Source organism: Oryctolagus cuniculus, chromosome 11 (genome assembly GCF_964237555.1).
Source record: "Oryctolagus cuniculus chromosome 11, mOryCun1.1, whole genome shotgun sequence".
NCBI lineage: Eukaryota > Metazoa > Chordata > Mammalia > Lagomorpha > Leporidae > Oryctolagus > Oryctolagus cuniculus.
The window spans coordinates 78,275,998-78,294,176 of record NC_091442.1 but is presented as its reverse complement, the minus strand read 5'-3'; the positions used below and the strand labels follow the sequence as shown (position 1 = coordinate 78,294,176).

The 18,179-nt window shown below is 43.3% G+C and overlaps 1 pseudogene; it reads right to left on the bottom strand.

The window, feature by feature from the left end:
* Positions 1–14,280: 14,280 nt before the first annotated feature.
* Positions 14,281–15,526, bottom strand: LOC100356544 (microfibrillar-associated protein 3-like; annotated as a pseudogene).
* Between the last annotated feature and the right edge of the window lie 2,653 nt (positions 15,527–18,179).

Here is an 18,179-nt window from a genome sequence, read left to right as displayed (position 1 = left end):
GAAAGTCAGTGAGAAATTTATGTTACTTTTCAACCACTAATGTTAATCTCCAGGCATATTTGAGAAATAGCAACATAGATCGGCTTTCTTGGCTTTCATATTGACTCCAGCTCTCTGATTGAATCATTGCATCATAAAGATTAGGGCTGCTTATCTCTGCTGGAGACTCTTTCTCCACCTTAGTGTCTCTTGCCAGGATTATGGGGCAGACTGGCACTGCTTTGCTGAAATTCCAGTGAGGCAATATTGCATAAAAATGGTCATGCCAGATGTAACACACTCATAAAAAAGAGCTTAGAAAAATGATAGAGGTATAGGATTTTTTAAAAACCACTACAATCCACAGTCTTCCTTTTATATCGAATCCTCTCTGACTTTATTATTCTTTTTGTCTGGTTGGAGGGAATGTTGGAACTGGGACTCCTACTTGTAAACCGTCATTGGCCTGGGATAACTAGTAAGGCAGCAAGATGCAGCTGTTCTACAGGGCAGCCAAAAATATAAGGGTAAAGACAGCCATATCTTTTCCTCGTTTTGATTGGTTTACAATTACTCCAGATTCATGAGAACATTGTTTAAACTTGCTTTTCCAAATCCCCATTAATCTTTGCTATTGGCTCATCTCCTGTTTCCAAACATGACCTCACCCCAGGTTCTGCCCAGTGGTTAGCAGCTCTCAAGTATTTTCTTTTCTCAATCCTCGAGAATCTGGGTGGAAGATTCCCGAGTTGGTGCTTGTTTAGGAGCTTTTCAAAATGAATCACTGGAGTACGGGGCTTTGGTGTGGATTACTGGCCAAGTAATTATCTGAGGATATTGAGTGACTGAACCGAGGCCCTTGTATAGGATGAAAGCCCAAGCCCTGGAACGTGAGCTTGTCATTTGGGAGTGATCAATGTTATGCATCCCTGCTCCCTCTTTTCAATCCTTTTTTTGTTTCTCTCTCTCCAGTTACCCTGTCCTGTTATTCCAAAGGTGATTTAGGGGTGACATCCAGATCCATGAGTTGAACTTTGAAGTCAGAGTTTTTCATCCAGGATCTGAACTCTTGTCTTTATTCTCCAAGGGTCCACTTGGCTCTTCTTTTTCCCTCTGTTCAACTGACAAGAAACCAACATGGTTAGCCCAGAGGTCAAGTCACTCATCAAACTGGCTCTACTTGTCAACTCTAGACAATAGCTATAAGTTATGTACCCACATAAATCTCCAAAGATCGTGAACATCTCTGATTTGTTTTCTAAAAGATAGAGGTACTACCTTTTGTTTTGTGATGTCTTTTTGCATTTTCAACAGATGGTACAATTAATTGAGTCCTCGGGGAGTTCAAGCTGTTATCCCTTGTTAGATTTGCAGTAATACATCGTGCTAAATAACTTGCACATCTGAGTGTCTGCAAACAGAAGCATTTGTGCTGGAACCCTCTCATGGTTTAAAAAGATCTACTCAACTGATTGCACTTACTCTGGTTGAATTTAAAAGTTTATGGGGAGTAGCTTAAGAGAATAGAACTAGAACATTTCTCCCAAAATTTGTAATAAAGCTAAAGAAAGCGAAGAGGAAGAAAGACAAAATTTATCTTAAAATGAGTTTACCTGAGGGAAAGAAAAATAAGTAACAAGAGGAAAAGCGCCGGAGGAATTGGCAAGAACTGGTTTAGCCCCATGAGTTGAATTTTCATTCTTTATTTGTACATGGATGTTCCTTTTTAGATATGCCAGAGGGAAATAAAAAATAACCAAAGAAATTCCTCTTTCCTACAGGAGGAAAAGTACAGAAGCCCAAAGACAAACATCTCCCTTTTCCTCCTCTCCCCAGATGAGCTGACAGCATGCAGAGAGTGAATAATAATTAGTATTTCTCCAGCTCTTTTTAGGTCTTGCGCTATATACTTTACATGGCTCAGGTTACCCACTTCACAACTTTTTGAGTTAAGTAGATTAATATTCTTGTTTTGCAGATACCAAAGTTAAGGTTCAAAGAAGTTAAAATGCTTAAGGTCATAGCTAGTGGAAGAGGTAGACCAAATACTCGTAAGTGTGTGCAAAGCTGTCTACACAGAGAATATCAGTCCTGTGCTCCTTTGGAGGCTGACCCCTGTGCAGTGACTACGGAGCGATAACTTAGTTCTGTGTCTGGAGTGATAACTTAGTTCTGTGTCAGCAAAGAGGCCAGGGTCATCTCCACTATGGCACTCACTAGCTAGCCACATTTCACTGGGCAAAGGTAACTTCCGTCTTTCTTCAAATGCAGTTTGTAGAGGGTTAAAGAAAACCATCAACAAAAATGGCAATGTGGAAGAGAATATTTATACTTTAGCATCAGTCAGTTAATTGGCAAGTATTTATTGATATCACATAATGCACTTAAGGTTGTGCTAGGCACATGGAAGTTGAGGAAGGTGTTTCAATAACATATTTAGACCCTTGACAAAAAACACAACCTTCACAACATGACATAAAAGTATTAAGGATCAGGAGGCATATATTTAAGTGCTAAGTGCTGTGATTCTGAAATTTAAGAATGTTTAGGGAAGAGAATTGTTTATGTGAGTCTTTAGGGTGCGATTTGAAAAATGCAGAACTACTGTGTCTTGGAGAATCAAAAGAATTTAGAAAGCAGCAGGAAATGAAGTCATTACTATTTATCACATGCTGATTGTTAACAAGGTATGGAAGGGGGACTGCTAGAAACACTGGGGAAGGTGCACAGCTGGTCAGCTTTTACCACATATAAAAAGTGTATCTAATCAGTTCATTGTAATCTGTATCAATATCAGGATGATCCACTGCGTATGTAAAATTTGGCTTTGTATGGTGTTTGCAATGTAAATTTAAATTCTTATATAGAAATGTCTAGTGTGTTAACCCAATGCATCACCAAGACAAGTAATTGGGTTTTCTTGAACAAAAAAGTAACCATAGATTGCATCTGGGGAAAGATAAGGCAGGGGTCTCTGTTTGGCAGGATTTTGTAGGTCTGCAGCATCCCCTCCCCCCCTCCCAAGAAGAGTAGCAGTAAGGGATCTTGGTAATCTCTTTGTGAGATTCTGCTCAGATTAATCCTTCTCTCACCAGTGTGCTCCTATTGCTTTTTTTGCATAGCCATTTCTTACCAGCCCCAAAGTGAGCATCCCAGGAGACAAGATAGAAGATCCAATGCCTTTTGTGATAGGCTCAGAAGTCATCTCTTCTATGATGTTGTATTAACCCAAATTTGACCAGTGATTGCCTTGAAACTAGCCCTGCATCCTTTAGACATATTGCTCATCATTTTTGAGGAATTTCTTACTTTTTAGTATAACACAATATTCCAGCCCCTATTTTTTTTTTTTTTTTTTTTTTTTTTTTTTACCTAGCACTCTTCCCTCCAAGAATCTCCGATTGTAATGCTTCCTTTTAGTGGGTAGCAATACTTAGAAACAGGATCTGAGAGGAAATATCTGTCAGGTCATTTAATATTGAGGCTATACACGTAAAGAACTGGTTTAATAGTGAGTCCATGAAAACATCTAGAAAATCCTTTCTTACATTAGAAAATATGAAGACATTAAGGGCATTTCTTTCTATGTATGTATGTATTTATTATTTGACAAATAGAGTTAGACAGTGAGAGAGAGAGAGAAAGGTCTTCCTTCCGTTGGTTCACCCCACAAATGGCCACTACGGCCGGCACTGCGCCAATCTGAAGCCAGGAGCCAGGTGAAGCACCCTTGCACTCATGCGGGTGCAGGGGCCCAAGCACTTGGGCCATCCTCCACTGCCCTCCTGGGCCACATCAGAGAGTTGGACTGGAAGAGGAGCAGCCGGGACTAGAACCCAGCACCCATGTGGGATGCCCCTGTCGCAGGTGGAGGATTAACCAAATGAGCCATGGCACCGGCCCCTAAGGGCATTTCTTATTTAAGATGTGCTACATAGAGTTTTATTTTTACATTCAATCAATTGCAAAGCAATAGAGTAAGAACCATTGACCTGGCCCTAATGGAAGAGAGATTCTATTGAATATTGAGGCAGGAGGCAGAAAATTTTCAAGATAGGAAGAAGTTAGAACCATAGGAGGAGGGACAGTCTTTGGGAGTCCTCACCTTTTAGAAAATTGGTCAGTCACACCAGACAACCTTGCTTTGAAACAGTGGCTGTTTTTATCACCTGGGCTTAGCTAATTACAAATCTTGGTTAATATTCCAAGCCCGATATGGTCTTGGAGGTCATTTTTGGTTTTTGGCTCAAGCCTCATTCCAGGAGTCCAACCCTGTGTGTGGGATCAGATTTCCCTGCCATGCACTGAACTTGGATTTTCCCTTGTCCATCCTGAAGCTTTACATGACTTGGTCTCTGGTTATTTAGGATGGGAGACATGGCAGAGCTAGAAGGAGCTCTGGCCCTTGCACTCATTAATTTTACCTCTCTTGATGATTTTAATGGACTTTCTGTACAGCTCTTAGTCTCTTCTTCACAGGGCCTCAGTTTCCTTATTTGTAAGATAAGAGGCTACGGCCAAATTATCTCTAAGTTCTCTCTTCCAGCTTTCATGTTCTATGAAACCTTGTCTGCCTAAAATCTTTAAAGTGCAAATTAAACTCACTGATCAAGATAAATTACTGGAGGAGCTGGATATATTACAGAATTAAAGTCTTCAGAGTCCCCAGAAAGCCTGATTTCTGGAGCGTGCTTTCTTTTTACAGCTGTGAAGAGAGAGGAATCAGCACATGAGCTATAACTTCATATGACTAATGGTAACCATGGCGACCACTAAATATTCCTTCTAGACCTTGCATCTGCACAGCTCACTGAAGCAGAGGAAATAAACGTTGCTGCTTTGAAAAATGACAAAAATAATCTGAATCAGCTACAGGCTGGGAACGAAAGGAGAGATTTTATACCTGAAGGTCAAGCCATTTCATCTCATTATCTTCTCGGGGTTTTGTTTAACCTCAGAAGGCACCTGATGCCAACTGAATGGATAGGTCACAGACCCAGGGGGTTTAGCAGTAGGCTACTGAAACACTTGACTAATTTTTAAAGAGCCTTCTGGGGTGCTGACAATGTTTTCCACGGTAGTGTGATGACCCCTATGTTGAAATGCTCAAAGTGAACACTGAACACCAAAAGGAGGTCCTCTAGGCATCCACAGCTCTTGGTGTCAGGTCACATTACTGGTTTCAGGGAGGAGTGACTAGAAGACTGGTCAAGGTCAGAAGAGGGCCTGGGAAACCAGACAGGGACCGATAGTGAGGAGGTTTCCACGCACAAGTACAGGAGGATGGAAAGACGTGGTGAGGCAGGCTAGGGAGCAGAACTCATGCTTTGAGAGTAGGAATATGGGTAGGATAACTGGGCCACATGAAACCTGTGAATTAGAGAAGACAGACAACTGATAGATAGCATTTTGGGTAAAGAATACTGAAACTGGTAGCAGATCCCAGAACAGCCATGCAGGGCAAATAAATGAATTGAATTGGTTGTGAATGGTTGGAATCTTTGAGGACCCTGGAAATGAGGATGGGCTTTCTAAAGAGGATGGCCTATTATTGCCATGGAGCAGTGCAGATCCAGAGCTCACATTTGTCAAGGGAAGCAAGAAGTCTAACGTTTTTAAAATGTGCATATGGTTAGCTTTGGGAATAAAATTAGGAAATGCCCGGGAAATTAAACTCTGTACAGTGAACCACACAATTACCAGGAGACCACAAATGCCACAAATTCAGTCAAGTTGATCTGGCTCTGGAACCTTGGGGGAGGCCTGGCTGTCTGTCCTGGTCCCCGAGGAAGCTTACACTTAAGTAATTACGTTGTGTTTGGTTTGGAGGAAAGGCGTGTCAATGGAAGGAAGATGATCTGCAGGCAGTATGTACATGCAGTCCAGAGGGAGGCATGCTGCAGTCTGGATCCAGGACAGGGGACTGTGAGCATCTTTCTGAATGGCTTTCAGTCTTCCTGCAGCCATCTCCTACAGCTTGCTTCTCAGCTATTTTCAACCTGAAGTACAAGACACTAGCACCAAGAACACAGCACAGAGCTAGTTTTGTGCTTCAATCTAAGTCCAGGATCTGCAGATCATTCATGAACACCTGACTACTGTGAGGGAACAGAGAGCTGGTGGCAGTCCCTCAGCGGTGAGAAGTCAACTTGCTCACCTCCTGCTGGCTGTATTGCCCCACAGGGAGCTAGTCTGAGTCCGGAGTGGTAAGAATGCTAAGCCGTCAGGGGGAAGCCCAGGACAACTTTCCCAGTTCCGAAAGCACAATTGCTTTCTAGATTACAGGATTGTTAAAGGGAAATCTGAAAACTTGAAAAAAAAGAGAAGAGCTTGTAAAAGGTGAAATAGAGATGAAGAGACATTTCACAGAAAATGGTCAGTAAAATGTCTTGTGGGAAATTACTTTGATGCAACTCTGGGCAAAGGAATTTCACTCTTTGAAGGTTCAAGTTTTCAAGTCTGCTGAAATATACCGACAATAGAGAGAGTAACAGGAGAAAAGACATATGCGTTTATTAATGTGTACAGCAGCCACACAAAACATGAAACTCAGGCAAAGACCAAATGGTCGAAGCTTAAATACTTTCTTCACGGGGAGAAAAGAGTGAGGGAGGACTGTTGACACTTTTAGAGGGGAGTGTTTGACTTCCGGGTGCAATGAATGGGTCTGAGGACAAGCAGTGGCCTAGGATAAAGTTCCTCTGGGCTCTAGGTGTGGTGCTTGATTTTCAGAATCTTTCTTGGCGATAGGAATTTGGTCTTCAGGTGGTGATGAAGTTTCAGTAAACAGATGAAGAGTGACTGTGTTCCTCTTTAGCTGATCTGGTCTTTAGGGAGATAAGGGAACTTCAGGGAAAGTCCTTTCCTGCCTTTCCAGATGGAAAGAACATGGAGAAGCTGGAGTGGACAAGGAACGTTAGACCTTGAATCTGTGTCTTTAGTTTAGCATGACAAAGCACCATAATTTGGGGTATTATCTTCTGAGCTCTAGCACAATGGAAATATATAACTATCACACCAGGCAAATCTCTATGGTGGCTTACAGATCAGATGAATATGCTAGAATCACATAGTTCGTTGAATCAATGCAAACACAGAAACCAAGGGAAAGGAGACCACAGTTTGCATAAGGCAAGGAAGAAGTCTAAGTTAATGTCACACCAACAGCCCAGAGGAACTCTGTCCCAGGCTCTTGTTTCTCATTCAGGCCCATTCATCTCTCCTAAATATCATTTACCCTCCCTCTACATTGCCTACCCACCCCATTTCCTTCTTCCCTATGTAGAGGTCTTTAAGCTTCTAAATCTCACTGGGCTATTGGCACTACAATGCTGCGATGCCCCCACGCACACAATACATTTCTGTGCATTTTTTTTCTTGTGCATCTGTCTCTTGTATGCTTATTGAACAGCCTCAGTGATTGAGCATTCAGAAGGCAGAGGGAAGTTCCCCTTTCCTACACAATCCTGGAAGCCAAGGGGCTCTATAAATCCTTGCTGAAATCCAAGGGGCTTCTCGTGTGCCAAAGGTGACGATGTTTGAGTATAGCCATCCTAGAAGGGAGAGTGAGGGGATGAAAGCTGGAGCAGCTCCTGCCATTCAGAATGGAAGATAAGGGTGAGAAAGAGCATGCTTAGTCCCGTGTGCTTCCACTGCGAAGCGTGGTGGTGTTGTCGGGAAGCCCAAGTGCCATTCTGAGTTCCCCTGTTTGGGATCCTGTCACTCCAAGTGGGATTTACAGCCTCGCAGCTACCTGCCCCTTTCTTTCAGTCTGCACTTCTAAGGGGTTTGCCTGTGTGCCTGTTCGTTTTCAGATGTCTAATTCTGACTCAGAAAATTGCTGGTTTCAACTCTTTTGCCAGATGGCTGAGGAAGGAGCAATTGACTGTTAGTGCTAACTGCCTGTGTCAGAGCTCAAAGCAGCAATTCCAATTAACATAAAAAGCAGAACAGATCTCCTAACAAATATAAAAGATATAAATGTAAAATATGGGGGAAGGTCACTTCAACCTGGCTGCGAAAGACTCCTCCCAGACACTGGCCTCACTGTCATGTTCCCCTGGGGCACACAGAGGAATGAGAGGGGACTAGAGATCCATTCCCATGAGACCCTCCTCTCCAGGCAGCACCTGGGCCCTTGATTACTTTCCGCTTAGCTGAGAAGGAGCAGTCCTCAAAGTCACATGGCAGAAATCTTTTGTTTATTTGTTTGGGTGGATGGAGCACACCATGGTTGCTTTCAGCAAAACCTCCTCTTCTGGTCTCAGATTTATTTCCTAGAAGTGAGTGGTGCTAATCTCTAAGTGGAATATACAAAGAACTCTAAAAATGTTTACTTTTGCTTTTGGAAAATTTATTTGTTGATGACTATGATGCTTTAAGTGGTCAAAATAAAAATGAAGTTTCTAGATGGAGATATATTGCTCCCAACCTTCCGTCTACCCTGTCTCTTTATACCCTAAAAAAAGTAATCGTTTTAGTCTCCTGCTTTTTTCCCAGTGTTTCTCAATGCATATGGTCTTATTTCTCCTTTTATTTCCCAGAAAAGATGTCTTATTACCTTGTACCATGCTTTTTTTTGTTACTAAACAATGTATTTTGGAGGCCTTTCCATATTAATACATAATGTCTTAATTCTGCTTTACCTTGGTGTTATATTCCTTCATACCCATGTAGCACACATAGTTCATTTAACCAAGCCTCTATTTTTGGACACTTGAGTTGTTTGCAGTTTTTTTACTTAATAAACATTTTTCCAGTGTACATGTATGACAGATGTATATATACATATAACATGTGCCTTAGAGTAACTTTAAGAAGGATTCTCAGAAGTAGCATTGTGGTTCAAATGCATGTATAATTTTGGTTTGGAAGATAATACCAGATACCCTTCCACGGGGGTTGGCTATTTCGCATTTTGTCCTATATAGTATTAGACTGCTTATTAACCTGCAGCTTCAGCAACTGTTGTCAAGTGTTTTTATTTGTTTTGTTTGTTTGTTTTGCTTCAAAAAGAGTATCTCTTTTACCCAGGGCTTGGGAGAGGGCTCCAGGGTACTTGAAAAGCTATGCAGTAGGGGCTGGCATTATCATGCAGCAAGTTAACCTATAACTTGCCAAATGGAGTCTTAGCTGTTTTCCTGCTAAAGCACTGGGAAAGCAGAAGATAATGGATCAAGTACTTGGGCCCCTACTACCTGTAGGGGAGGCCAGGATGGAGTTCTGGCTTCCTTAAATCTGAGAGGGAGAGAGGAGAGTTAAGGAAAGGAGGGAGGTAAGCAGGGAGGGAGGAAGAAAATAGGGAGAGAGGTAGGGAGAGGGAGAAAGAAATACAGGGGGCTGGCCTGTGGTATAGCAGGGTAAAGCCTGGACCTACAGCACTGGCATCCCATATGGGCACTGGGTTCGAGTCCTAGCTACTTCACTTTCTATCCAGTTCTCTGCTATGGCCTGGGAAAGCAGCGGAGGATGGCGCAAGTCCTTGGACCATGCAGCCACGTGGGAGACCTGGAAGAAGCTCCTGGCTCCTGGCTTCAGATCGGCTCAGCTCTGGCTGTTGCAGCCATTTGGGGAGTGAACCAGCAGATGGAAGAAGACTTCTCTCTGTCTCTGTCTCTACTTTTCCTCATAGCTCTGTCTTTCAAATAAATAAAATAAATCTTTTTAAAAAAGATTTATTTTATTTATTTGAAAGTCAGAGTTACACAGAGAGAGGAGAGGCAGAGAGAGAGAAGTCTTCCATCCGTTGGTTCACTCCCCAGGTGGCTGCAATGGCTGGAGCTGTGCTGATCTGAAGCCAGGAGCCAGGAGCCTTCCCTGGGTCTCCCACATGGGTGCAGGGGCCCAAGGACTTGGGCCATCTTCTACTGCTATCCCAGGCCACAGCAGAGAGCTGGATCGGAAGAAGAGCAGCCAGGACTAGAACCGGCGCCCATATGGGATGCCGGTGTTTCAGACCAGGGCTTTAACCCACTGGGCCACAGCACCAGCCCCCAGATCTTTTTTTTTTTTTAAAAGGAGGAAACAGAAAAAAAGGAAGGAAGTCTTTGGAAGGCACACTTTGGGTACCTGCTAGCCTGGGGGCAGCCAGAGAGGTGATTCAGGTCATTGACATCTTCCACTTGAGTTTTACTTCCTCATCTGAGTCTCTCCTGGAAGTCACGGAGACAGAGTTTCTGCGGGGACAGTGTGGGTTTCTGCATAGCATCCACAGTGTGAAGAGCCGAAAGCACTTGGTTCACGTTTTTCTTCAAGGCCAGGTTACCCAGAGTTTCCCCACTCACTGCAAGTCTAGTCCTGCACATCCTGGAAGACCATGAGGTTGCCATGGCACTGGGTTTGCATCTTCAAGACAGCTCAGTGCCCTCGCGCTTCTCCACCAGCTCTTGAACAAGACCTGGCCTTTTAGAGCCATGTGGTTGCATAGAAACAAAAACCCAGAGAGACAGTGGCTGTCATTTTGCTCGAGTAATCCTGGCTGTTCTCGGAGCCAATACTTGGCTGGCAATAAGGAGAGGACCACACAAAATGGTGTTGGCCGGTCCTGGAATCTGGAGCTGTCTGAGAAGTGGCCCCAGAGGTTGCAACTGGAGAGGCACTTGGAGTACAGTTGGAGGCTGGGAGAGAGAGAATCCTCCACTGGTTCCCTTTACACTCTATAGACAGGAGGCAGATCCATGGGCACGGGTTGTGTTGCTCCTTTGGGAATTTTAGTTTATGTGTCTGGGTTGTTGGTTTTGCTGTTTTTTTTTTTGTTGTTGTTGTTGTTGTTTGTTTGTTTTTTTTTTTTAGTCTGATAGGTAAACTCAAGGTAGTTTTAACTTGTATTTCTCTTATTCCTTCTTTAGACAACAGTATATTCTTATTTGTCTCTGTTTTTATTATTTCTCAGAAGGATCGTGACATGATGGCCAGCGCTCCACTCCCCTCTCCCCAATTTCCAAAGCATCCTGCCTGGATGTTTCACTGTGGGGCTGTAAGAACTTCATCAGATTCTGGATTCTTTGCCTTGTCCTTGTGTGTTAGAGTTATTATTCCAATTTTCTCTATAGTAATTAGTAATTATAATAATAACCAATACGTATTGGGTATTTACAGCAGAAAAAACTCAAACCAGGAGATTCTGCATCCCTGGGCTGCTGTTAGACAAGCTGGTTTGTGCCCAGGTACAGTAGTAGTCTGGTACCAAAATGGTTAGAGATGCCTGTGAGGATTTCCAACAGCTCTGGGAAAAAATCCTAGAGAAGAACAGGCCTTGCCTAAACGTGCTGATGCTGTGAGGACCAGCAGGGACCATCCTGCTGTCTTTCCACCACTAGGAGCCGTGGCGTCCTGAGCAAGTCTCATTTGAACACTCTGTGTTTAGGTGCTCAGGTGTCAAATGGGGATAAATGCTTCTTACTTGCTTTAAGAACAGCCTCTTGAAGACCCTTCTGCTAAGATTTATGAGTATCCACGTAGCACAGATTTCTCAAGCTATATTATACCTGGGAAAATATAAACCTCACTCTAGAAACATTTATCCCAAGTATGAAATATATATAAATTCGTATAACTCAGGAATGTATTTGGTTCAAGTCCTATGGTAAACAGAATTTCTTTTTTGTTTTCAGAACTGGACAAGTGAATATATTTTCATTTGAGTATTAAAATGCCCTTCTGGGCCAAGGCGTTTTTCATTTTCATATCAGCAGCTTCCTTGGAAGCAAACAAAAAAAAAAAAAAATAAGAAAACAGGCCTGAGGAACGAAAAAACCATGAGCTTAGAAACTGCTTTGGAACAGTGCAAAATGACCTGCAGGTCTCAGCCCTGGTACCTGTGATGGATACCAAAGCCTCTGAAGCAAAAGTTCAAGGGAAAAATAAGGACAGAGGTAGCAAAGGGGATGTACCAGGAAAAAAAAAAAAAACTGTTAGTATTAATGTAGTAATGACTCCGTTGTAAAGGAACAGTGAAAGTAACGCCAAGAAGAAAGTGCAAAAAACCCAAGTATGTGCATTTGCTGTTGTAGAATCTATCATTTTCAAAAGGAAAAAGCAGTGCCATGTGCACTAGACAGGGCCCTTGAACTCAGAATATCTTACAGCAGTGTAATCTTTGCCAAAAATGCTTCACCAATTCTAAGACCTGGCAGAAAATGGTCTCTAAAGCTGATATCAAATGGACATTTTATGTCCAATGGTATCAATCCTCCACCCTCATTTTTTCCTTTTTTAAAGATTTATTTATTTATTTGGAAGGAAGAGTTAGAGAGAAAGAGAAAGACAGAAAGAGAGAGAGAGAGAGAGAATGAATATCTTCCATCCACTGGCTCACTTCCTAAATGGCCACAATAGCCAGGGCCTGGCCAGGCTGAAGCCAGGAGCCAGGAACTCCATCTGGGTCTCCCACATGAGTGGCAGGAACCCAGTCACTTGGGTCATTTTCCACTGCTTTTGCAGGCACATCAGCAGGGAGCTGGGCCAGAAGTATAGAGCTCATATGGGATGCTGGCATTGTAGGCAACAGCTTAACCGGCTGTGCCTAAATCCCAGCCCCTCCCTGATGTTTCTTACACCCTTTCCTACTGGGAAGATCCAGTCACATATACAAAGGTGAGTGCTGCTCCTCTGCACGCGGAGGAGCCGCATCGGACCGGAAGCTTGTTGTTCCCTTTTTTACAAGTCCTTTCTATAGTAAAGTAAGAATAAGTAAACAGCAAACTCCCAAAGCAAGAATGAGTAGAGAGAAGTGAGAAAGAACGAAGTAACAAACTTCCCCGCGAACTCTCCAACGCACTCTCCAACCAACCCACACCACCATGCCGTCTCTCTCCTCCTATATAGTCCTCTCCACCAACCCGTGCTCTGCTACCCACACGCCGAGCGCGCCGCTCTCCTCCAATCAGGAGCGGCTCCTGCAGCTTGTCAAGTTGGTGAGAGGCAGCTGGGTAAAAGCTGTTCGCTCCTCTCCCAGCGCCACATTGTGGGAGAGCAGATGCATAGAATAAGTCTTAATTCCAGTAACAGTATAGTCTGAGTTGCTCCCCACAGGTGAGGTGTTTATCCTTTTAAAGAGGTATCACTTCTGGGGCCGGCGCTGTGGCAGAGCAAGTAAAGCCACCACCTGTAATGCCAGCATCCCTTTATGAGCGCCGGTTTGAGTCCCAGCAGCTCCACTTCCAATATAGCTCTCTGCTTTGGCCTGGGCAAGCAGTAGAAGATGGCCCAGGTCCTTGGACCCCTGCAACTGCATGGGAAACCTAGAGGAAGCTTCAGATCAGTGCAACTCGGGCCATTGTGGCCGTCTAGGGAGTTAACCAGCGGATGGAAGACCTCTCTCTCTGATTCTCTCTCTCTCTCTCTCTGACTCTCATTCTCTCTCTTTCTCTCTCTCTCTCTGGCTCTGTCTGTGACTCTGCCTTTCAAATAAATAAATAAATCTTAAACAGCACTCTGGCCTCAGAATCAGCCTTTAAGACATTCAGATATGGCTGAAGAGCCCATGAGAGTATTTTAGGCATGGAAAGCCAAGACACTCTGGCAAAAACAACAACAACAACAACAACAACAACAACAACAAACTAAATGAAAGATCTCTGTGAGTGAGATCCCAGTAGAAAGCATGGGCCATCAAAAGAGGAGGTACCTTTCTCTGAAGGGAGGAGAGAACTTCCACTTTGACTATGACCTTGTCTAAATAAGATTGAAGTCGGCAAACTCAAAATGCTTTCATAGCCTTGGAAACTCATGACAAAAGCCTAGGGAGATTACTGACGCCATAAACAAGAGTGTCAATTTGTTAAATCAACAACAGGAGTCACTGTGTACTTACTCCTCATGTGGGATCTCTGTCCTTAATGTGTTGTCCAATGTGAATTAATGCTATAACTAGTACTCAAACAGTATTTTACACTTTATGTTCTGTGTGGGTGCAAACTGATGGAATCTTTACTTAATATATACTAAATTGATCTTCTGTATATAAAGATAATTGAATCTTGATGCAAATGGAATGGGAGAGGGAGCGGGAGATGGGAGGGGTGTGGGTGGGAGGGAAGTTATGGGGGGAAAAGCCATTGTAATCCATAAACTTTACTTTGGAAAATTATATTTACTAAATAAAAGTGTTTATAATAAAAACACTCAAAAAAAATAAAGGAAAAAATAACCTGAAAAAAAAATCTTAAAAAAAAACAAAAAAAGGTGTCACTCCCACAGGAGAAGTCTCCTGATAAGGCTTGGGGGAAAATGTATATCACCTCTGTATTAAAAGGATCAGCCTCTGATTTTCTTGATTTGCATAGCATTTTGGAATTGATATCAGACACTACTTTCATAAATAATGCAGTTCTTGTTTGTTGTGCGTCACTGCTGGCTCTGGAGTTTCCGGGTGAGCTGGCAGCATCTCCCTCTCTGATACCTCCGCAGGTGCTGGCTGTTCATATGTGAGTGTCTGTCATAGATGTTACACCGGCAGAAGGCTATGCAGATTCTGGAACGTTCAGCTGACAGTTCTGTCTCCTCATTGCCTTTGACTTCAGATTGTACACTTTCTCGGTCATCCATGTGATCTTTGGACCATGAGAGAATAGATACTTGGACAGCAATCTGCTGGGGCTGGTAATGTAGCAATGAGGCTTCCAGGTTGGCAACGGGAGAGGTTAGTTGCTTCAAAGAGTTGGGGATTGTGCAGGGCTCATCGCTGTCTGTGGTCTCTTGGAATGTGCTTCACAGCATTCTACCCCCAATCCTGTGGCCCAACCACTCCCATGATTTCCTCTGTGATTGTCCTATAGCTCATGAGGAGAAGAAGCAGCGGCACGCTCCTGCAAGCTCTTCAGTACAGCAGGCAAATCCTACGGTTCTGAACTGGCTGACTTTGGCAAGTTGTAGCGTTTCGGCTGAGGTGATGATGGGGATCTGTTTGATGATCTCAAATGCCTTTTGCAGCTTTTCTGTACTTTATGTCTTTTATTTAAAGATTTATTTTGTTTATTTGAAAGAGTTACACAGAGAGGTAGAGACAGAGAGAGAGAGAGGTCTTCCATCCGCTGGTTTACTTCCCAGATGTCTGCAACGGCCGGAGCTGCGCCAATCCGAAGCCAGGAGCCAGGAGCTTCTTCCAGGTCTCCCATGTGGGTGCAGGGGCCCAAGCACTTGGGCCATCCTCTACTGCTTTTTCAGGCCATAGCAGAGAGCTGGATCAGAAGAGGAGCAGCAGGGTCTTGAACCAACGCCCATATGGGATGCCAGCGCCCCAGGCCAGAGCTTTAACCCACTGCGCCACAGAGCCGGCCTCAATGTACTTTATATCTTAACTCACAGGTGACTCTCCATCTTCTTCAGGTGTCTGCTCATCATATATAGACAGGTAGGTTGAGGGCCATGATGATGGTGAAAGCCATAAGGCAGACAGTTGTGTAATAGACATCCACGTCTCCAGAGGTGAAGATGACTCTCAGGGTTACCACGTGCTTCATGGGACCATAGTTATTGGAAGCAGCACATTTTTCCATTGGCCTTGGAAAGATAGCTTGGTGATGTTCAGGAGACTACTATCGAGCATTTTCCATTTTCCTGACACTGCTGCACCACTCAGATTGCTACCGTGAACCCTTGCAATGGGCAGCCTGAGAGCTGCCACTCCACTCCACTCGATGCCCAATGCCTGCCAACGCCTACTAGAGCAAGCCACTTGCACTGGCAGCTCATAGCAGTGCGTATGTATGCCATGGGTGGCCCCCATTGTGGATCTTCCTGCCTGAGAGAATTTCTAGAAGTAGACTTTCTGAACTGGCCTTCCCAAGATGCCCTGTCATAGTCCCCAGAACCAGTGAATGTGATGAAATATCTCCAATTATGTGATGTGGCATGGTCGATTTTAAGATTAGGAGGTTATCAGGGGCCCATTATAATCACACGAGCCCTTAAAAGCAGAAAGCTTTCTCTGGTTGGGACCAATGGGACCAAAATAGGAATGAGGATGTGAGAGATGTGAAGTACCAGGGACATCTGACACACGACTGCTGACTTTGACCATGCACAAGCCAAGGAGTGTGGGTGGCTTTTAGGACCTGAGAGCAGACCTCAGCTGATAGTTAAGAAAGAATAGGGACCTCAGGTCAGCAAAGGGAAAGGACATGAATTTAGCCAATAGCTAGAACGGATTTGGAAGCACACGATTTTTAAAGCTTCCTGATAATACCCCAGCCTGACCAACAAGTTGACTCCAATCTTGTGAAACCCTAAGCAGAGAACCCAGTGTGTCCCACTTGGAGAAATAAGTGGGTGCTGTTTTGAGTCACAATACTCATGGTCTCTTATTAGATAGCAACAGACAGCTACTTTAAGTCCCATCTAGATTTCTTAGAATCCTGATTTTTTGAGCTCTAACCCTTGTGACCTCTGCATTCAAGACTGAGGAAATGGTTTCAATATCTCTTTCCTTTTTATTTCAAGCAATCACCCCACACTGTGAGTCTCCACTCGTGGTGTCCTGTGTAATCAAACTCCTGCAGGGATGGCACTGCTTATCTTTCTTTGACTGTTACTATATCTGTCCCTCAACTTACCAGCAAGAGCATTCAGATACGAAATAGAAATTAACAGGCATCTAAATCAGAATGGAAAAAGTAAAATTATTTTTCTTTGCAGGTGATATGATCCTATAGGTAGAAAGCTCCCAAAGCTGCAGTCAAAAGCTATCAGGACTGGGGCCGGCGCTGTGGCTCAATGGGTTAAAGCCCTGGCCTGAAGCGCCGGCATCCCATATGGGTGCCGGTTCTAGTTCTAGCTGCTCCTCTTCTGATCAAGCTCTCTGCTATGGCCTGGGAAAGCAGTAGAAGTTGGCCCAAGTCCTTGGGCCCCTGTACCCATGTGGGAGACCTGGAGGAAGCGCCAGGCTCCTGGCTTCGGATTGACGCAGTTCTGGCTGTTGTGGCCAATTGGGGAGTGAACCAGCGGATGGAAGACCTTTCTCTCTCTCTCTCTCTCTCTCTGCCTCTCCTCTCTCTCTCTCTGTAACTCTGACTTTCAAATAAATAAATAAATCAATCTTTAAAAAAAGCTATTAGGACTAATAAGTGAATTCAGTAATATGGCAGAATGCAAAAGCAAGATACAAAAATCCGTTGCAGTTTTTTTTTTTTACACAAATAGTAATTCAATGAAAAAGAAACAAAATAATCCTTATAATAGCATCAAAAAGAATAATATTAATAATAAATTTAACATAGGAAGAGAAAGATCTCTACACTGAAAAGTATGAAACATTGATGAAAATAATTGAAGGAGATGAAAATAAATGAAAAGATATCCCCAGTTTGTGTACTGGAAGAATTAATATTGTGAAACTGTCCATGCTATTTAAAGCAATATACAGATTCAATATATTCCCTATAGAAATTCCAATGTATTTTTCACAGAAATAGAAAAATAAATTCTAACTTTTAAAAATATTTGTTCATTTAAATGGCAGAGGAGAGAGAGAGAGAGAGCCAGAAAGACACAAGGAGAGGAGAAGGGAAGAAAGGAGAGGAGAGAATCTTTTGTTTGCTTGTTATTCCCCAAATGGCCATAACATCTGGGGCTCAGCCAGGCCAAAATCAGGATCCAGGAACTCCTCCCACATAGGTGGCAGAGGCCCAAGAACTTGGGTCATCTACTCCCTTTTCAGGTGCATTGCAGGAATCTGAATGGGAGACAGAGCAGCTAGGAATCCAAGTGGCACTCTGGGTTGTCTGTGTCACAAGTGGTGGCTTAACCTGCTGTACCTCATTGCTGTCCCCAATTCAAATATTTTAATGGAACCACAAAAGATCCCAAGTAGCCAAAATAATATTGAGAAAGAAAAATAAAGTTGGAAGCATACCATTTTCCTGTTTCAAATTATATTACCACCCAGTAATAATCAACAGAGTATGGTACTGGCATAAAGCAGACATGCAGACAAATTCAACAGAATAGAGAGCCCAGAAACAAACCCAAGTAGATATGGCTAACTGATTTTCCATAAAGCCACCAAGAAGACACAATAGAGGAAGGATACTACCTTCTATAAACAGTATTGGGAAAACTGGATATTCACATGCAAGACAATTAAACTGGATCTTTGTACCACACACTAAATAAACTCAAAGTGGACTGGCCATCTTCTGCTTTCCCAGGTGCATTATCAGGGAGCTGGATTGGAAGAGGAGTAGCAGGAATTATAACAGGCA